Raw genomic sequence first — 18476 nt, forward strand, 5'->3', positions numbered from 1 at the left:
ATATATATATATATATATATATATATATATACATATTTTTTTGAAATGACATGTCTTTAATCATGTCTGTAATTGAGTAGTGATTGACTAAATATGATGAACATGCCATCATTTTAGTATTTCTATAAGGTGACTACATGCACATTCTTGCCTTCTGATATCACATAGAGAATTATTGTAATGTATACTCACCCTGCTGTGCTACAGAACAATAGAATTAACCTTTCCTATCAAAGAATGCCCTGGTGTTATTCTAGTTCCAGGAGAATGACACCATTTTCAAGAATGATGAGTACTGAAGTGGCCAGGATGAACAATCAACCTAAATGTTAATCATAATAATATACTACAAACACACACACACACACACACACACACACACACACACTCACACACACACACACACACACACATATATATATATATATACATATATATATATATATATATATATATATATATATATATATACCACTGGTTGAGGTTTCCCCTCCCCATTTCCCCAATTTGTCAGTCTCTGGCAAGAAGCCTCTGCTCTCAAAGTCGATCAGTGGAACAATTTTTCTTACATTTGTGATAGAAATCATGCAATCTTTGACTCTCTGTCTTTCATGTGCCTGCATGATGTCTTAAATGACAGGATCTCAGTATCCAGGATGGGGAGTTAAGTTGAATTCACATTAACAGATGAAGAATATCAGATGCAGAAAAGGTTCTGCACATACCGATGCTGTTATCTCTTCAAGCGCTAAAGAGTTCTAGGAGTGCACAGCTCCCGACCATTGCTGGGACCTGTGCTCACAGACAACCCAATTCTGTCACTTGTTATTATGTGTGTCTTAAATGCTCCTAGAAAAACTTAGGTGTTAAGCTTGGATCCAGCTGATAGAGCTAGAGCTACTGGAAGGTGGGAGAAATTTTAAGACATAAGCAAGGCCAAGTTTTAGGAAGTAGGTCATTGAGAGCATGTCTTTGAAGGTCGTATTAGGACCCCCATGTATATAGTGACTTGCTCTCTGACTATAAACCATTGCTTAGTGCTCTAAGAGCCTGAGAAGAATGATAGGGAACAAATGTGCAGAGTTCTAGAACCTTCTCTTGAGTCTATCAGGCTCTACTATGCTCCTAGTGGCTTTACTATATGTGAGTACAAACTGTTTTATATAATATTAACTAACTCAAAAGAGACCCATTCAAAAAGCTCCCCAGTTGATTTTACAGGGTAAATTTGAATTCTTTTCCTATCGCCTCAGCATTTCTTGATTCCCTGGTAATACAATCACCTATATAAAAACATTTTTCAGTTCAGAATTTGGTAAAGTGAGTTGTACACTGTTGCAGGAAACATTAAAAATGAACCCACCAAGTCCCCGGTGGGGCTAGGCTGAGTGCTCCTGTGCTCTTGCTGGCAACTCTCTCTAGCTAGGCCCTGCAGCATCTGGCTTGCTTGTCCCAGGAACCACTAGCTCCCTCTCTTATATAATCTTCTATAATCTGCAGTCCCACACTCCAGTATTCAAACTGAATTGCCAAATTCATTAGAAATCACAATACCCAGTAACCCTGTAGAATCAAAACTCTTAAAGCTGGTAGTTAACCAATCAGATTTATGTATATATAAACTCACAATTTACAGGATGCCAATGCAATAATTTCAGAGCCAACTGAGAACGATAAAAGCTTTATCCCAATTAATCTAACCTTGTGATATCATCACATCAGCCTCCATTCTCCTCTCTCTCTCTCTCTCTCTCTCTCTCTCTCTCTCTCTCTCCAACTTTAGCCCCACCTCCCTTTTCGCTGTCCAATCATAGGTCTCCTCTGTACTAACGTCATTGGACAGGGAAAATCCTGCAAAAGTACAGCACTAGTTAGGCAATAAAAAATTAAATATAAATTGTATTCTGCTATTTCCATCATTAGACTCCATCTATAAACCTTCCCTCTCTTCTGTTAATCCCAAAGCAGCAACTCCCAGAAGGAAAGCCAGCCAGTGAGCAGTGAGAGAACATCGAGAACATCAAGAAGAATCTACACTTGTGTTAAGCGCTCTCTCTCTCTCTCTCTCTCTTTCTCTCTCTCTCTATCTCTCTCTCTGTCTCTCTGTCTCTCTCTGTCTCTCTCTGTCTCTCTCTGTCTCTCTCTCTCTCTCTCTCTCTCTCTCTCTCTCCCCCTCTCTCGCCTTGGCTCCATTACTGCTCATTATCCAAACTAAATTGTCCTATCAAACTATCAAAGAGAAATACTTTGCTATTTAATAAGAAGAGCTTGCATTTTTCTCACCAAGGAAACAGTTTCTGGAAGTAAATATCTTCAAAGATAATAATACAACTAAGATGAAGGCAATTTTGAATACTTGTGTGTTAGATAAAATTCATGAAAATACTCAGAAACTGTGGACCACAGTTTTTTGCCACAGTTTTTTGCCGATTGCAGGCAAATATAAAGTTTTCACTAATTATGTGGGTAATATTGTTTAAATAAATGAGATTTGATTGTAATACTTGCTTTTCATCTGTCTTGGAAAGCCTTCCAAATGGCAAGGTAAAAACTCCACTTCAGTTACCATTCTCTTGTTTTACACTGCACATTTTCTTCTTCCTGTTGAGATATTTGTGATGCACAGTGAATATTCCACGAACATAAGTACAAACTCATGTGCTTTTAGGATTTGTAGGAGTCATTTTCTCCCTAAATTGATTGCACTTAGGATAGAATAGTGCTCACCCTGAGCAGATTAAAAAGTAGGGTATGGGAATGTCCTGCTGACCTCCTCAATGGTTATTTAACTTAAAATGCATTGCTCTAGAGTTCAGCATAGCCACTGAAAATGCAAATTAAAATAGATGCACCATGTTTTGGGAAGTGATTGATATTTGCAAATAGATCCTAACGGCCATTCCATAAAGAAAGGCATAAAAATTCTGCAAATGGGTTCTCTTATTTTTCTTCCTCCTTAAAACATCAGCCTCAGAAAAATCAACCTTCCTTTATGCTGTTCTGTTCTACTTCAAGACATTCCGAGGAAAGGAAGCTAGCATTGCCAATGCATGTTAGCAACCAACATCTTTTTTGAGGACCACGTTACACACGGCCAAGATTGCCTCCAATTGAAGCCTATAAGCCCAGGATTCAATGTAAAAGAACGGCGGGAGACAAATGAAATAATTGCCCACCACTGCTTTATTAAAGATTGGGGCAGCGGGAATCATTGCAAAGCAAGCATATCTAGCCCCTGGGAGTGGCTGAAGAGCAGCACTACAAGCGTTAACATAATGGAACTGGAGGAATACATTTTCTTCTTTCAATCCCAGCATCAATAATATATTTTGCTTTATTCTAACACGGGCTGCTGGGGAACATCAAAACAAGAGAAATTCCCCGTAAACAATAAAATCCAAAGTGAGGTCAACTTTAGCACCCTCAGCTGGTTGCTGCAGTCTGAATGCTCCCCTTTTTAATCACGGATAATTTCTTCCACTGCACAGTGGTCCTGCTAGTTCACAGAAGGTGGAGTCTGTGTTCTTGTACTTTGATGATTACTTACAGTGAGACTGCTGTGATTTGGATGGTAAGGTTACTTTTCTGCTACTTGTTGCTGAAGGAAAGAAATTATTGCCCTGTTTTCTTTCCATGTACGGTGGTAAGCCAGAAAACAAATATGGATCAGACCATTTTTTGAATGAGTAGAGAGAAATAAGAATTAAAATGGGGGACAGTGGTTATACTTTGTGAGATTAGGAAAGAGACCTGAGTCCATGGCTAATATATCAAACGTGTGTCATGTTCTTGCAATAATTTTATATCCCTGTAAATGCCTCCCCAAGTTATCCTCCTAATAGCAATGTTATTACATTGCCCTCTAGAAATTAGTAGCATAAACTGGACATCTGTCCAACCCATGTCTTGTACGATCTGTCAGACATGACCTTAGACATCATCGGCCATTTACTAGAGGGTATTTGGTTGATGTGAAAAAAGCCAGATACTATGTTGTACTGGGGGAGAAAATAAACTACAGGTTCAGAGCTTATCTCTAGTGCCAACAAGCTGTGTGATTCCCCCAAAAAAACCACTGGACTGTGTGGGCCTCAGTTTCCCTATAAATAAAATAAAAATCAGAATCATGATTGCCTTGGAGAACTATTAGAAATATTTTTTTCAGTTTAGATGTTTTATATATTTAATACAATGATGATTCTAAGAAAACACATTGGATTATTAGGAAATCATGATCTCTGGATGCACATTAAAGACCAGAATTCATTACCTGCTCATCAGGCAACATTACCAAAAAGAAATAGTGCAAGACCTCAGAGACCAATCATAGTTCATGCTTTGCACCATGTAGAAGAACACAGGAGGATAAGGGTTATTAAATGAGTTAGTATTTATGAGTTACTGAGAATGGTACCAGATGAATTTAAAAGTAGCCATTAAAGCAAGTAGCCAGAAGCCAAACCTAATATCCTTCTAGGAAGAACTGTGACATCTCCAACTTCAGATCTGCTCTGTTTGTTTGTTTGTTTGTTTGTTTGTTTTATCAGAACTGAGGAATCTTCCAAGTCCATCTAGGCTAGACACATTTCAGACTGTTTATGTTCAATGCTTGTTTCCGGGAAGCCCAAAGGCATCTGGTCTCTCAGATTATCCAGTGAAAATGTTATGTATTTGTGATTTGATAGCTTCTTAGCCATGGCAGCTGGTGTCCTGCTGGGTGGAGATTTTTTTTTCCATGCACTGATACAGAGGATCAGGATTCAAGGCAGGTGCAGGTGTATATCTGCAGGTGCTGGTGATATCTACCTCACTGCAGGTTGGGAATACGGAGTCAGTTGCAGAAAGACATGAATTAGGAGCAATGGAAAACTATGACCTACTGAAAACCTCTGTGAAACACCAGGGTAGGATTATATTCTTTATCCCCACCTAAGGCTTCCTGATTCAGAAGGGGCTTTTAAAGGATTACTCCATGCTATTTTCAGCTTTGCAAATAGCCTAGTGGAAAACTTGCATTCACTTAAGATAACACTCCCAGGGCTTCTGGAAACATTAAGTTTTGCTATTTGATTGGTTGTCTGTCCTAGCCCAGCTGGAAGAGAGGATACTTTATCACTTTGGTGTAGTGACACAATCAGTGACAACCAGTCTTGCCCTGATGAGGAATTCTGAATACCAATTGCATATATCATTGGTGGTAAGACATGGAGGAAACAATTGGAAGATTACCAAAGAAAATGCATTGCTTTTAGAAAAAGCCTTTCTGAGTACAGAACCCAATGAAGAAATGAAAGGGATCCCAGATAACAAAGAGGTTCAGTCACAGGGCACTGTTAAGCCTCTCTCAGCTCTAGACTATACCATCTTTTGATTCCAATGAGCCAAGTAGGACATAGAAAATGAAGATAAGATCAATTAAGTTTAGATGCGGGAAGAAATGTGCACTCTACTAAAGAAGGGAAATGTAAAGACTAGCTACAAATGCATATGAAAGTGGTAAAACATAAAGAGGTTTTACTTTCACACTGAGAAAGTTGTGAAGTCACAATAACAAATGAGGACAGTGGCTTTCCAGAGATAATTACTGCCATGACAGAAAGAATTACTGTGACAAAGTCACTGATATAAGCTGAGAGCTAAAAGGAACATTTGTATCAGAAAAACAAGAAAGTACCTATTTCTCAGACAAAAATCTCAGGTCCTATGAGGCTGACATCTCTGGATTGGGTTGGAAGACATCATTAATGGTAAGGGAATGTAAAAATGAAAACACTGTATGTACAAGACTTATTTGGGGAGACAGGAGAGAAACCCAGAGGGCCAGGAGAATGAATAGAAATGCAGCAGTGAGGAGTGGGGAACAGGAGGAACCACAAAAAAAAAATCCCAGACACCAGGGATATGAGAGGCTCAAAGGACCCAACGGGGATGACATTAACTGAAATGCCCAACAGCAAGGACATAGAACCCGAAGAGACCACCTCCAGTAGATAGACTGGTGAGGCCCCCTTACCATTTGGGCCACCCACCCATCTCAAAAATTTTAACCCAGAATTGCTCATGCCTGAAGGAAATGCATTGGAAAAGGAAAGGCAACCATTGGACTTAGCATGGGACCTCTGTGGAGGAGTTAGGGGAAGGACTGAGGGAGCTGAAGGGAAATGTAACTCCATAGGAAAAATGACAGTGTCAACTGACCAGTCTTCTTAGAGCTCCCAATCAAACAGTATACATAGGCTGGTCTGTGGGCCCCTGCTACATATGTAATAAAGGACTGCCTTGTCTGGCCTCAGTGGGAAGATATGCTCTTGGTCCTGTGGAGGTTTGATGCCTCAGGGAAAGGGGATGCTGAGGGAGTGAATTGGGAAAGAGTGGGTTGGTGAGGAGCATCCTCTTAGCAGGGGGGGGGGGGTGGAGAGGGGGAAGGAGGGGAATGGGGTGGGAGGCTTGTGGATTACGGACCGGGAAGGGGGACAACATTTGAAGTGTAAATAAATAAAATTAATAAATAAATAAATTAAAAAAGTGAAAAAAGAATAAAATAAGTTAAAATTCATACTATTCAATTAACTAAATGGCAAGTTCAGTTTTGAGTTTTATCTGTAAGACCCTACCTATTTGTGTCTAAAAATACATCAACAGTAAAAAATAGTAGGGCATCCAGAAGATGAAAAGCAACACTAAACTGCAGTGAGACATTGTGAGGGTTAGAACAAAACTGGAGGGATCATACTGAACATGGGATCTGAGCAGAAGGATTGCACTTACTTGTCCAGGTGAAAATTGACTCTGTATAAATTATTTCAGTTAATGTGTCAAAATCATCAAGTGCAGAGTACTTGTAAAGTTGAAAGGGCATCATTTAGGGATTCACTAAGACCCTTGTAACTTATATTTCTTTTGTTTGTAATCGAGAACTTCCACATTAGCCACAAAAGCAAAAGAAAGTAATTAAATGTGTATTATATTCCAGAACAGTGTTTCTAGCACTTCATTAGTTAGAAAATAAATAACAGCAAAGGAACCCAAAAATAGAATTCTTGCTTAATACCATGCAACAGTTTCTGCAATGTTGCAAATACTCTTCCTCTGCATTGCAGAAATTGGTGTACACCCATCAAGTGTCTAAAATGACTATGGCTTTGGCATATTGATCAGTGGAATCTAATCAAAGACCCAGATGTAAATCCATGCACCTATGGACACTGGATTATTGATATAATCCAGAAATACAAACTGAATAAAAAGGACAGTATCTTCCACAAATGATGCTGCTCAAACTGGATGTCTACATGTGGAACGATGCAAATAGCATATTTATCATCCTGCAAAAAAAGGGCAAGTCCAAGTGAACTGAAGACCTCCACATAAAACTAGATACACTGAACATGACAGAAAAAAAGTGAAGAATAGCTCAGAGCTGATCCTGTGCCACAGAGCTACATATACAAATACCTCCAGGAGAGAGCTGGTCTCCCAGGTGTGCAGACAAACCAGTGAGCACAGGTAAGACCACCACATCTCTTCAAATTTCTGGCCCAAGAGGGGCCCTCCCAGAGCCATCAGGACACAGGAAACAAGGATCAGCTGGGGACAGGATCCTTCTGGTTTCTGTCTGCACCCCAGAGCTGAACATCTATCACAGATGTTCATACCTAAATTTCTCCTGGAGAGAACTGGTCTGCCAGGAGTACTGACACGGAGGCTTGCAGTCAAGCCACAGTCAGAGACAGCAAGACAACCTAACACCAGAGATAACTAGATGGTGAAAGGCAAGGGCAAGAACATAAGCAACAGAAACCAAGACTACTTGGCATCATCAGAATCCAGTTCTCTCACCATAGTGAGCCATGATTACCCCAACACACCAGAAAAGCAAGACTCTAATATAAAACACATTTCATGATGATAATAGAGGACTTTAAGAATGACATGAATAACTCCTTTAAAGAAATACAAGAGAAGACAGGTAAATAGGTAGAAGACCTTAAAGAGGAAATGCAAAAATCCTTTAAAGAATTACAGAAAAACACAATCAAATAGGTAAAGGAACTGAACAAAACCATCCAGGATCTAAAATGGAAATAGAAACAATAAAGAAATCACAAAGGGAGACAATTCTGGGGATAGAAAACCTAGGAAGAGATCAGGAGTCATAAATGAAAGCATCACCAACAGAATAAAAGAGATAGAAGAGAGAATCCCAGGTGCAGAAGATACCATAGAAAACATTGACATAACAGTCAAAGAAGACTATTAAAGCTAGAAGATCCTGGGCAGATCTCATACAGACCCTAAGAGAACACAAATGCCAGCCCAGACTACTATACCCAGCAAAACTCTCAATTAACATAGATGGTGAAACCAAGCTATTCAATGACAAAACCAAATTTACACAATATCTTTCCACAAATCCAGCTCTACAAAGAATAATAGGTGGAAAACCCCAACACAAGGATTGAAACTACACCCTAGAAAAAGTAAGAAAGTAATCTTATTTCAACAAACAAAAATAAGAAAACCACATAAGCAAAAAATAACATCAAAAATAACAGGAAGCAACAACTATGAACTATTAATATCTCTAAACATCAATGCACTCACTTCCCCAATAAAAAGACATAGACTAACACATTGGATATGTAATCAGGACCCAGCATATTGCTGCATACAGGAAACACACCTCAGTGTCAAAGACAAACACTACCTCAGAGTAAAGGGTTGGAAAACAAATTTCCAAGCAAATGGTCCCAAGAAAGATGCTGGAGTAGCCATTCTAATATTGGATAAAATTGACTTTCAACTGAAGGTTATCAAAAAAGATAAGTAAGGACACTTCATACTCTTCAAAGGAAAAATCTACCAAGATGAACTCTCAGTTCTAACCATCTATGCTCGAAATGCAAGGGCACCCACATTCTTAAAAGAAACTTTACTAAAGCTCAAAGCACACATTGTCCCTCACACACTAATAGTGTGGGAGTGCGACATCCCACTCTCATCAATGTACAGATCAGAGAAACACAAATTAAACAGAGACACAGTGAAACTAAAAGAAGTTATGGACCAAATGGATTTAACAAATATCTATAGAACATTTCTTCCTAACTCAAAAGAACATACCTTCTTCTCAGCACCTCATAGAACCTTCTCCAAAATTGACCATACAATCAGTCACAAAACAGATCTCAACAGATAAAAGAAGATTGAAATAATCCCATGCCTCCAATCAGAACACAACTGATTAAGGCTGGTATCCAATAGCAACAAAAACAACAGAAAGCCTACATACACATGGAAGCTGAACAATGCTCTAGTCAATGATAACTTGGTCAAGGAAGAAATAAAGAAAGAAATTAAAGACTTTTTAGAATTTAATAAAAATGAAGGCACAACGTACCCAAACTTATAGGACACAATGAAAGCAGTGCTAAGCAGAAAACTCATAGCTCTAAGTGCCTCCATAAAGAAACTGAACTGAAGCTTAACAGCATACCTGAAATCTATAGAACAAAAAGAAGCAAATTCACCCAAGGGGATTTTACAGCAGGAAATAGTCAAACTCAGGCCTGAAATCAACCAAATTGAAACAAAAAAGAACTATACAAAGAAACAATAAAACCAGGAGCTGGTTCTATGAGAAAAATCAACAAGATAAACCTGTAGCCAGACTAACCAGAATGTACAGAGACAGTATCCAAATTAACAAAATCAGAAAAGAAAAGGGAGATACAACAACAGAATCTGAGGAAATTTTAAAAATTCATCAGATCCTACTGCAAAAGCCTATACTAAACCCAACTGGAATATCTGGTTGAAATGGACAATTTCCTAGAAAAATACCAAATACGTAAGTTAAATCAGGATCAGATAAACCATCTAAACAGTCCCATAACCCCCTAAAGAAATAGAAGCAGTCATCAAAGTCTTCCAATTAAAAAAAAAAAAAAAGCCCTGGACCAGATGGGATTAGTGCAGAATTCTATCACACCTTCAAAGAAGACCTAATATCAAAACTCTTCAAACTATTCCACAAAATAGAAACAGAAGAAACACTACCCAATACATTCTGTGAAGCCACGATTATGTTGATAACAAAACCACAGAAAGACCCAACAAAGAAAAAGAATTTCAGATCTCATGAATGTTGATGCAAAAATACCCAATACGATTCTTGCCAACCAAATCAAAGAACACATCAAACAGTCATTCACCATGATCAAGTAGATTTCATTCCAGGGATGCAGGAATGGTTTAATATATGGAAATCTATCAATGTAATCCACTACATAAACAAACTCAAAGAAAAGAAAACACAATCATTTCATTAGATGCTGAAAAAGCATTTGACAAAATTCAACATCCCATCAGGTTAAAAGTCTTGGAAAGATCAGGAATTCAAGGCCTATACCTAAACATAGCTAAAGCAATATACAGCAAACCAGTAGCCAACATCAAACAAAAAGTATTGAAACTTGAAAAAACAATCCACTAAAAATAGGGACTAGACAAGGCTGCCCTCTTTCTCCCTATTTATTCAATGTAGTACTTGATGTTCTAGGCCGAACAATTAGACAACAAAAGGAGATTAAAGGAATACAAATTGGAAAGGAAGAAGTCAAAATATCACTATTTACAGATGATATAATAGCATACTTAAGTGACCCCCAAAACTCCACCAGAGTTTTCCTACAGCTAATAAACAAGTTCAGTAATGTGGCTGGATATAAAATTAACTCAAACAAACCAGTAGCCTTCCTATACCCAAAAGATAAACAGACTGAGAAAGAAATTAGGGAAATGATACTGTTCAGAGTAGTCACAAACAATATAAAGTATCTTGGTGTGACTCTAACCAAACAAGTGAAAGATCTGTATGATGAGAACTTCAATTCTCTGAAGAAAGAAATCAAAGAAGACCTCAGAAAATGGAAAGATCTCCCATGATCATGGATTGGCAGGATTAATATAGTAACGATGGCCATCTTGTAAAAGAAATCTACAGATTCAATGCAATCCCCATCAAAATTCCAACCCAATTTTTCATAGAATTAGAAAGAGCAATTCTCAAATTTATCTGGAATAAAAAAAAAAACAACAAAAATAAAAAATAAAATTAAAAAGCAGGATAGCGAAAACTATTCTCAAGAATAAAAGAATTTCTGGGGGAATCAGCGTCCTGGACCTCAAGCTGTACTACAGAGCAATAGTGATTTAAAAGAAAAATGCATGGTGTTGGTACAGTCACAGTCATGTAGATCAATGGAATATAATTGAAGACCCAGCAATGAACCCACACACCTACACCATTGACAAAGTAGCTATAACCATCCAGTGGAAAAAAGACAGCATCTTCAACTAATGGTGCTGGTCCAACTGGTGGTCAACATGAAGAAGAATGCAAATTGATCCATTCTTATCTCCCATTTCAAAACTCAAGTCCAAGTGGATCAAGGACCTTCATATAAAACCAGATACACTGAATCTAATAGGAGCTAGAGAAAGTATCCAAGGAGTTAAAGGGATCTGCAACCCTATAGGTGGAACAACAATATGAACTAATCAGTACACCCTGGAGCTCGTGTCTCTAGCTGCATATGTATCAGAAGATGGCCTAGTCAGCCATCAGTGGAAAGAGAGGCCCATTGGTGGTGCAAACTTTATATGCCTCAGTACAGGGAAATGCCAAGGCCAAGAAGTGGGAGTGGGTGGGTGGGGGAGTGGGTGGGAGAGCATGTGGGGGACTTTTGGGATAGCATTGGAAATGTAAATGAAATAAATACCTAATTAAAAAAGAAAAAGAAGAAGAGAAAGTGGAGAAAATTCTCAAGCACATGGGAACAGGGGAAATTTTTCCTGAACAGAACAACAAATGGCTTATGGTCTAAGATCAAGAATCCACAAATAGGACTTCATAAAATTGCAAAGCTTCTGTAAGGACACTGTCAATAGGACAAATTGGCAATTAATAGATTGGGAAAAGATCTTTACCCATTCTAAATCCGATAGGGGGCTAATATCTGACATATCAAAAGAACTCAAGAAGGTAGACTCCAGAGGACCAAATAACCCTATTAAAAATGGGGAACAGAGCTAAACAGAGAATTCTCAACTGATGAAATTCAAAGGGATCAGAAACACCTAAATCAATGTTCAACATCCTTAGTCATCAGGAAAATAAAAATCAAAATGACCCTGAGATTCCACCTCACACCAGTCAGAATGGCTAAGATCAAAAACTCAGATTACAGCAGATGCTGGCAAGGATTTGAAGAAAGAGGTACACTCCTTCATTGCTGGTGGAATTGAAAGCTGCTACAACCACTCCGGAAATCAAACTCATTTTCCTCAGAAAATTGGGCATAGTACTACCTGAGGACCTAGCCATAGCACTCCTGGGCAAATACCTATATGATGCTCCAAAATTTAATAAGGACACATGCTCCACTATGCCCATAGCAGTCATATTTATAATAGCCAGAAGCTGGAAGCAACCAGATGTTCCTCAACAAAGGAATGGATACAGAAAATGTGATACATTTACACAATGGAGTACTACTCAGCTATTAAAAATCAATGACTTCATGAAATTTGCAGGCAAATGGGTTGAACTTGAGAATATCATCCTGAGTGAGGTGACTCAGTCACAAAGGAACAAGCACGGTATGTACTCACTGATAAGTGGATATTAGCCCAAAAGTTCAGAATACCCACAGTTCAATTCACAGATGATGTGAAGCCTAAGAAGAAGGAAGACCAAAATGTGAATGCTTCAGTGCTTTTTAGAGGGTGAACAAATAATCAAAAGAGGAAATATGGATACAAAGTGTGGAGCAGAGACTGAAGGAAAGACCATCCAGAGACTGCCCCACATGGAGATTGATCCCATATATAGCCACCAAACCTGGAAGTTATTGTGGATGCCAGGAAGTGTTTGTTAATAGAAGCCTAATATAGCTGTCTCCTCAGAGGCTCTGCCAGAGGCTGACAAATACAGAGGAGGAAACTTGTAGCCAATCATTGAACTGAGCTTGGGGGGGGGGGGGTCCTTACTAGAGGAGTTAGAACTGAAGGAGCTAAGGGAATTTGTAGTCCCACGAAGGAAGCAACAGTGTCAACACTCCAGACCCCCTGGAATTCCCAGGGACTGTACCACCAACCAAAGAATACACAGGAAGCAACCCATGGTGCTGGCCACATATGTGGCAAAAGATGGCCTTGTTGGACATCAGTTGGAGGAGAGACCCTTGTGCCTGAGGGTGTTCAATGCCCCACTGTAGGGGAATGCCTGGGTGAGAGGATGGGAGTGGGTGGGTGGGGGAGCACCCTCATAGAGTCACGGGAGTGGTAGATGGGATAGGGGGTTTCCAAAGGCAAGACCTGGAAAGGGGAAAATATTTGAAATGTAAATAAAGAAAATATCCAAGAAATAGAAAATAAGTGAAGAATAGCCTTGAATGCGTTGAGGCACAAAAGACTTTCTAAACAGAACACTGAAAATGCAGGCATTAAGATCAATGATTAATTAATGGGAGTTCATGAAACAGAATAGCTTCTGTAAGTCAAAGGACACCACTGAGCAGACAAAGAGGCAGCCTAAAGAATGGAAAAATACTTTTACCAACTGCACATCTGATAGATGTCTAATATCCAAAATATATATTTTAAAAAGTCATGATAAACTCAAATGTCAAAAAACAAATAATCCAATTTTTAAAATATGGTACATATTTAAATAAAGAATTCTCAATAGGGAAATACCACATGTCTGAGAAACACTTAAAGAAATGTTCAACATCCTTATCCATCAGGAAAATACAGATCAAAACTACTTTCAGATTTCAACCTATACCTGACAGGATTGCTAAAATCAATTACACAAATGACAGGTCATGCTGGTGAGATTTAGAGAAAGGGGAATACTCCTCCATTTTTTGTTGGAGTGCAAACTTTTACAGCCACTATAGAAATCAATATGGCGATTCCTCAGGAAACTGGAAATCAATCTACAAGATACAGCTTTAAAATGCTTGGGCATATAGCATCCTACCACAAGGACACTTGCTCATCTATGTTCCTTGTGACTTTATTCATAGTAGCCAGAAACTAGAAACAACCTAGATGTCTCTCAACAGAAGAACAGATGAAGAAAATGTAGTACATTTAGACAATGACATTTTACTCAGCTGTTTAAACAAATGACATCATGAAATTTTCAGACAAATTGGTGCAACTAGAAAAAACCATCTTCCTAATTGAGGTAACCCAAAAGCAAAATATCAAGTATGGTATTTGTTTACTTATAAGTGGATACTAGCTGTTACATAAATAATAATCAAGCTATAATCTGTAGACCCAGAGAGGTTAGGTAAAGAGGAAGGCTGGGGTGTGGGGTAGGAGACAGTAATGCATGTACCTCCCTCCCTCAGAAGGAGAAATAGAATAAATGTTGAAGGTGGGCTGGAGGCTGGTGTGGAGAAGAAAGGGAAGGATGGGGAAGATGAAGGCAGAGAATGTGGGGAGAGACAGAGGGAATTGGGGAATTCTGGAAGAGGATAGAAACCTAGGAAATGGAAACTTCCTGGAATCTATGAGGATGACCTTAGTGAGGATTCCTAATAATGGGCGAAGTAGATTCTGAACTGGCCATATTTTGTAGCACCCAAGGCTTCCAGTGGAGTGACTTAGTTACAGTCCTTTGAGTTGTTGACCAATGTGGTCCTGTGGAGATCCTTAAACAACACTAGCTAATGCTAAGACAAAAGGTTGCTCTCTGAAAACTGACAACAGTGAGTCATTGCTGAGGATAACATCCCCATAGCTCATTGAATGTAGAGTCCAAGGTGATGTGGACATGGAGTCTTCGCCCATGGAGTCTCTTTGGAATGCTTAAATTTCTGTCTCAAAGAAGGAGATATTTTACTTGAAAAAATGATTGTGAGTGGACAGTGGAGAATGTTGTTACAATAAGAAGAGAGCTGTCCAAAATTTGGATTTTAGTTTGATGGTTTTCCAAATCTACATTCCATAGTTGTAAAGAATTTATACTAATTATAGTATTATTCCAAAAGAATATACTTGATAAATCTTTTTCTATGTTGGTAGCAGCATAAAAATCAGTTTTTCAAGTAAACCCTCTCTTTACTGGAAACAAAAATTCAAAAGTTGTTGAAAGGGTACTAGGCTTTGTCAGTGATGTGCTCATCCAGTCTTTTAGAAATAAAACGGGTGTTTGTGTAAGGAAATAATTAAATATTTTGAAAATTGGCCTTCTATGCATCTCACAGGAATTAAGACATTTTTAAAGCAAAGAAATTTTGTATCCATCAGCTCATCTAAAGGATATAGCACCCTACTTTACAGCCACAATGCAGCACTTTATATGTTCATAAATACATTAGTGATGTGTTTGTTCATTAAAACATGATTGTACAAATGACAATCTCACTTTCTACATTAACATTTCCTGACTTCTTGAAGCCAGTACTAGAAGACAAAAAGCAGAGCCAGATACATAAGGAAAGTTAAAAAGTAAAAACCCCGTATCATTTGTTTGGTGGTCTTAGCTTTTTGATTACCTTTTCTTTCCCATACTTAACAGCAATCAAAACCTATTCAATTGACATGATTGTATGCACTGATTTCACAAATGTGGGAAATCACCTGAGCTGGGTGCTCACTTTTCTACCTACCAGCTTATTTCACTTTGTTCTGTGTGGAATGAAATCACTTCTAATGAGGTGGTTCCAAAAACCATCAAAAAAGTTGGATAATATCTTTAAGAAGTGCTGCCCAATGCTGCTAAATCCTGGATAAAAGGAGTGATTGGGTTATAGCTTAGGAGTAGACACATTTTGAAGCATGTACAAAGTCCTCACTTCTATATAGGATGCATGAGGACCTCTTCAGCAACACATGAACACACACATGTGTACACACACACACACACACACACAAGAAAACAAATAGCCCTACTTAAAAATGGGGTACATTTTAAATTTGCACTAAGCACTAAGCAGAGCGCTCTCAAAGATGAAACACAAATGGTTAAGAAGCACTGAAGGAGATGCTGCTGGGAAATATAACTAAATGAGTCTACATCCTAATGCAGAGATACTTGTAACACTTTAGTGAATCTGGATGACATAGAGATTGACATAGAGAAAATAAAGGATAAGAGGTTTGTCAAAAGGGGTAGTTGAACAGAAACCCAGACAGTACAAACACTAGAACAAACTCACGGGGACATTTGAGGTCAAGTTGGCTTTTCTACATTGTCACTGAATTTAAGCATAAGCATGAGTGCAGCTTTTGTGACAATGCAGTATCTTGTCTTTTTGTTATGGGCAGTAAATTATCCCCAAGAGATGTGGGTGTCACCTTATTTGAGGCACTCTTCTATTACAAACTGTAAAGTAGTAGGATGAGTGAAGATCATGAAACTGGCATGGTTTACTTACATTTATAAAGAGAAATCCAAAACTATGTTGGAAACCACTTTGGAGAGGAAGAGGAATCAAGTAAACCACTCAAGAGATAATTGCTCTCTATATAAACTCGACACAAAAGGAGATTATTGAAGTACTCTTTATAAGGATACTGGTTTGGACCAGACAGCGCTGTACATGCTAGTCAGAAAGCAGGCTATATGGTTAAATATAGAGACAACATGGTTTATTCATTAATTGAGCATAAGGCATGAAAGACAAAGAACAAGTCATTGATCATGTGGAAGGGCAGACATGGTGAAGGAGAACCAAGAACCCAATCTGAGCTGGGTGTGGTGGCGCACACCTTTAATCCCAGCACTGGGGAGGCAAAGGCAGGAGGATTTCTGAGTTTGAGGCCAGCCTGATCTACAAAGTGAGTTCCAGGACAGCCAGGGCTACACAGAGAAACCCTGTCTTGAAAAACAAAACAAAATAAAACAAACAAAACAAAACAAACAAACAAACAAACAAAGAACCCAATCTGCTTAATGGTAAGTGGTACTTGAGTACTTAGTTTTAGTTTTATTGAGAATTAATTTCTTTACATACAAAGCTTATTGTAAAAGCAAATCTACTATATCGAGTTGACTCTTCCATGATGAAAGTCCACACAATGGAAATGACCAAAGCTGTTCACATAGCATTGCATTCAATTATTTAATCCATATAATATCACTAATATTTGTGTTTAGAACTACTTGATCTTAATCATACATTAAGTCTTAGCTCTCTTGTGATTTTTGCTGGTAGCAATGGCCATTTGCTCCTGAAGTTTAGAGAGAGAAAAAAAAAATAACATGAGAATAAAATCCCCACATAGTGAAATCAAAATGTTTTAAGGAGTAGGTTGATCAAAAACAAAAACCAAAGACACCTAATTTGGTATACAGAGGAAAAAACAAAATAATTCAGGACAATCAATCAATGTTCATCAAGTGATTTTCATTAATGTGTTAAATACCAGACTGACTACCACCACATTAACTGAAGGTTACAGAGGATGGCATACTCATAAGGAATCAGTATTCAGTATTGCTTACAGAAATACTAACTTGAATATAACCAACATCTGAGTGCGTGACATCCATTTAATTTCTTTTTACTTTATTACATTTCTGTTTTTCTTTTTCTGTTTTGGTTTTTCAAGACAGGATTTCTCTGTGTAGCTTTAGCAGTCCCAGAACTTACTATGTTTATCAGGCTGGCCTCAATAAAATATTTCATATATTATAAAAACCCAATTTGGGAACAATCCCAATTTGGAAATATTAACATCCTGTGATGTAATTCAACATCTTTTTCTCTTCCATCGAATACATAGGTTTTTTTTTTTATACAATATATTCTGATTATGGTTTCCCCTTCCCCTACTTCTCCAAGTTCTTCCCTACTTTCCCTCCCACCTGTATCCACTCCCATTCTGTCTCTCATTAGACAATAAAGTCATGTAAAGAATAATAATATACTATAATTAATGTAATATAATAAATACAATGCTAAAGTAAAAACATTGAAATAGGACAAAACAAACAGGAGGAAAAGAGCCCAAGAAAAGGCACAGGAAACAGATACAGATGCTTGTTGTCACTCAGAAATCCCATAAACACACAAAACCATATGTCTTCTAAAGGATCAGGTAGGAAGTGTGTACTCCTGGGACGATTAAGTGTAAAGTACAGGGTCCCTGGCCTTACCTCTAGAAAAACAACAGAGCTTACAAATGACTGCTCATTCTTATTAGGAGCCAAAGGAATACTGGGTATACCTTCACTCCTGATAGTGATGAGACAAAAGGGCATCATAAGGCAAGTATAAAGGTCATACTGAAGGTCATAAAGGAGGGTGTCAGGGTAGATACAATGGCTTTTGGGCATGGGCCTTCTGCCTCCAAAAGATAGTAAGCTGGACCCTAGGATCTAGGTCAAAACTGTACTCAAGATTAAGAATTCATCAATTTCCTTTATAGTAATTCATCATGCCAGTGGT

The 18476-nt window shown here is 38.2% G+C and overlaps 1 long non-coding RNA gene across 1 annotated transcript in view; it reads right to left on the reverse strand.

The window, feature by feature from the left end:
- The window catches only part of 4930515L03Rik (RIKEN cDNA 4930515L03 gene), a 95049-nt gene extending 76802 nt beyond the window's left edge, over positions 1–18247 (reverse strand). Inside the window, exons 1-2 of the long non-coding RNA NR_040632.1 lie at positions 18185–18247; positions 2509–2601 (exon numbers count right to left, since the gene is read on the reverse strand). This is a non-coding gene — a long non-coding RNA (RIKEN cDNA 4930515L03 gene). The remainder of the gene's footprint in view (positions 1–2508; positions 2602–18184) is intronic.
- Between the last annotated feature and the right edge of the window lie 229 nt (positions 18248–18476).

Source organism: Mus musculus, chromosome 2, assembly GCF_000001635.26.
Source record: "Mus musculus strain C57BL/6J chromosome 2, GRCm38.p6 C57BL/6J".
NCBI lineage: Eukaryota > Metazoa > Chordata > Mammalia > Rodentia > Muridae > Mus > Mus musculus.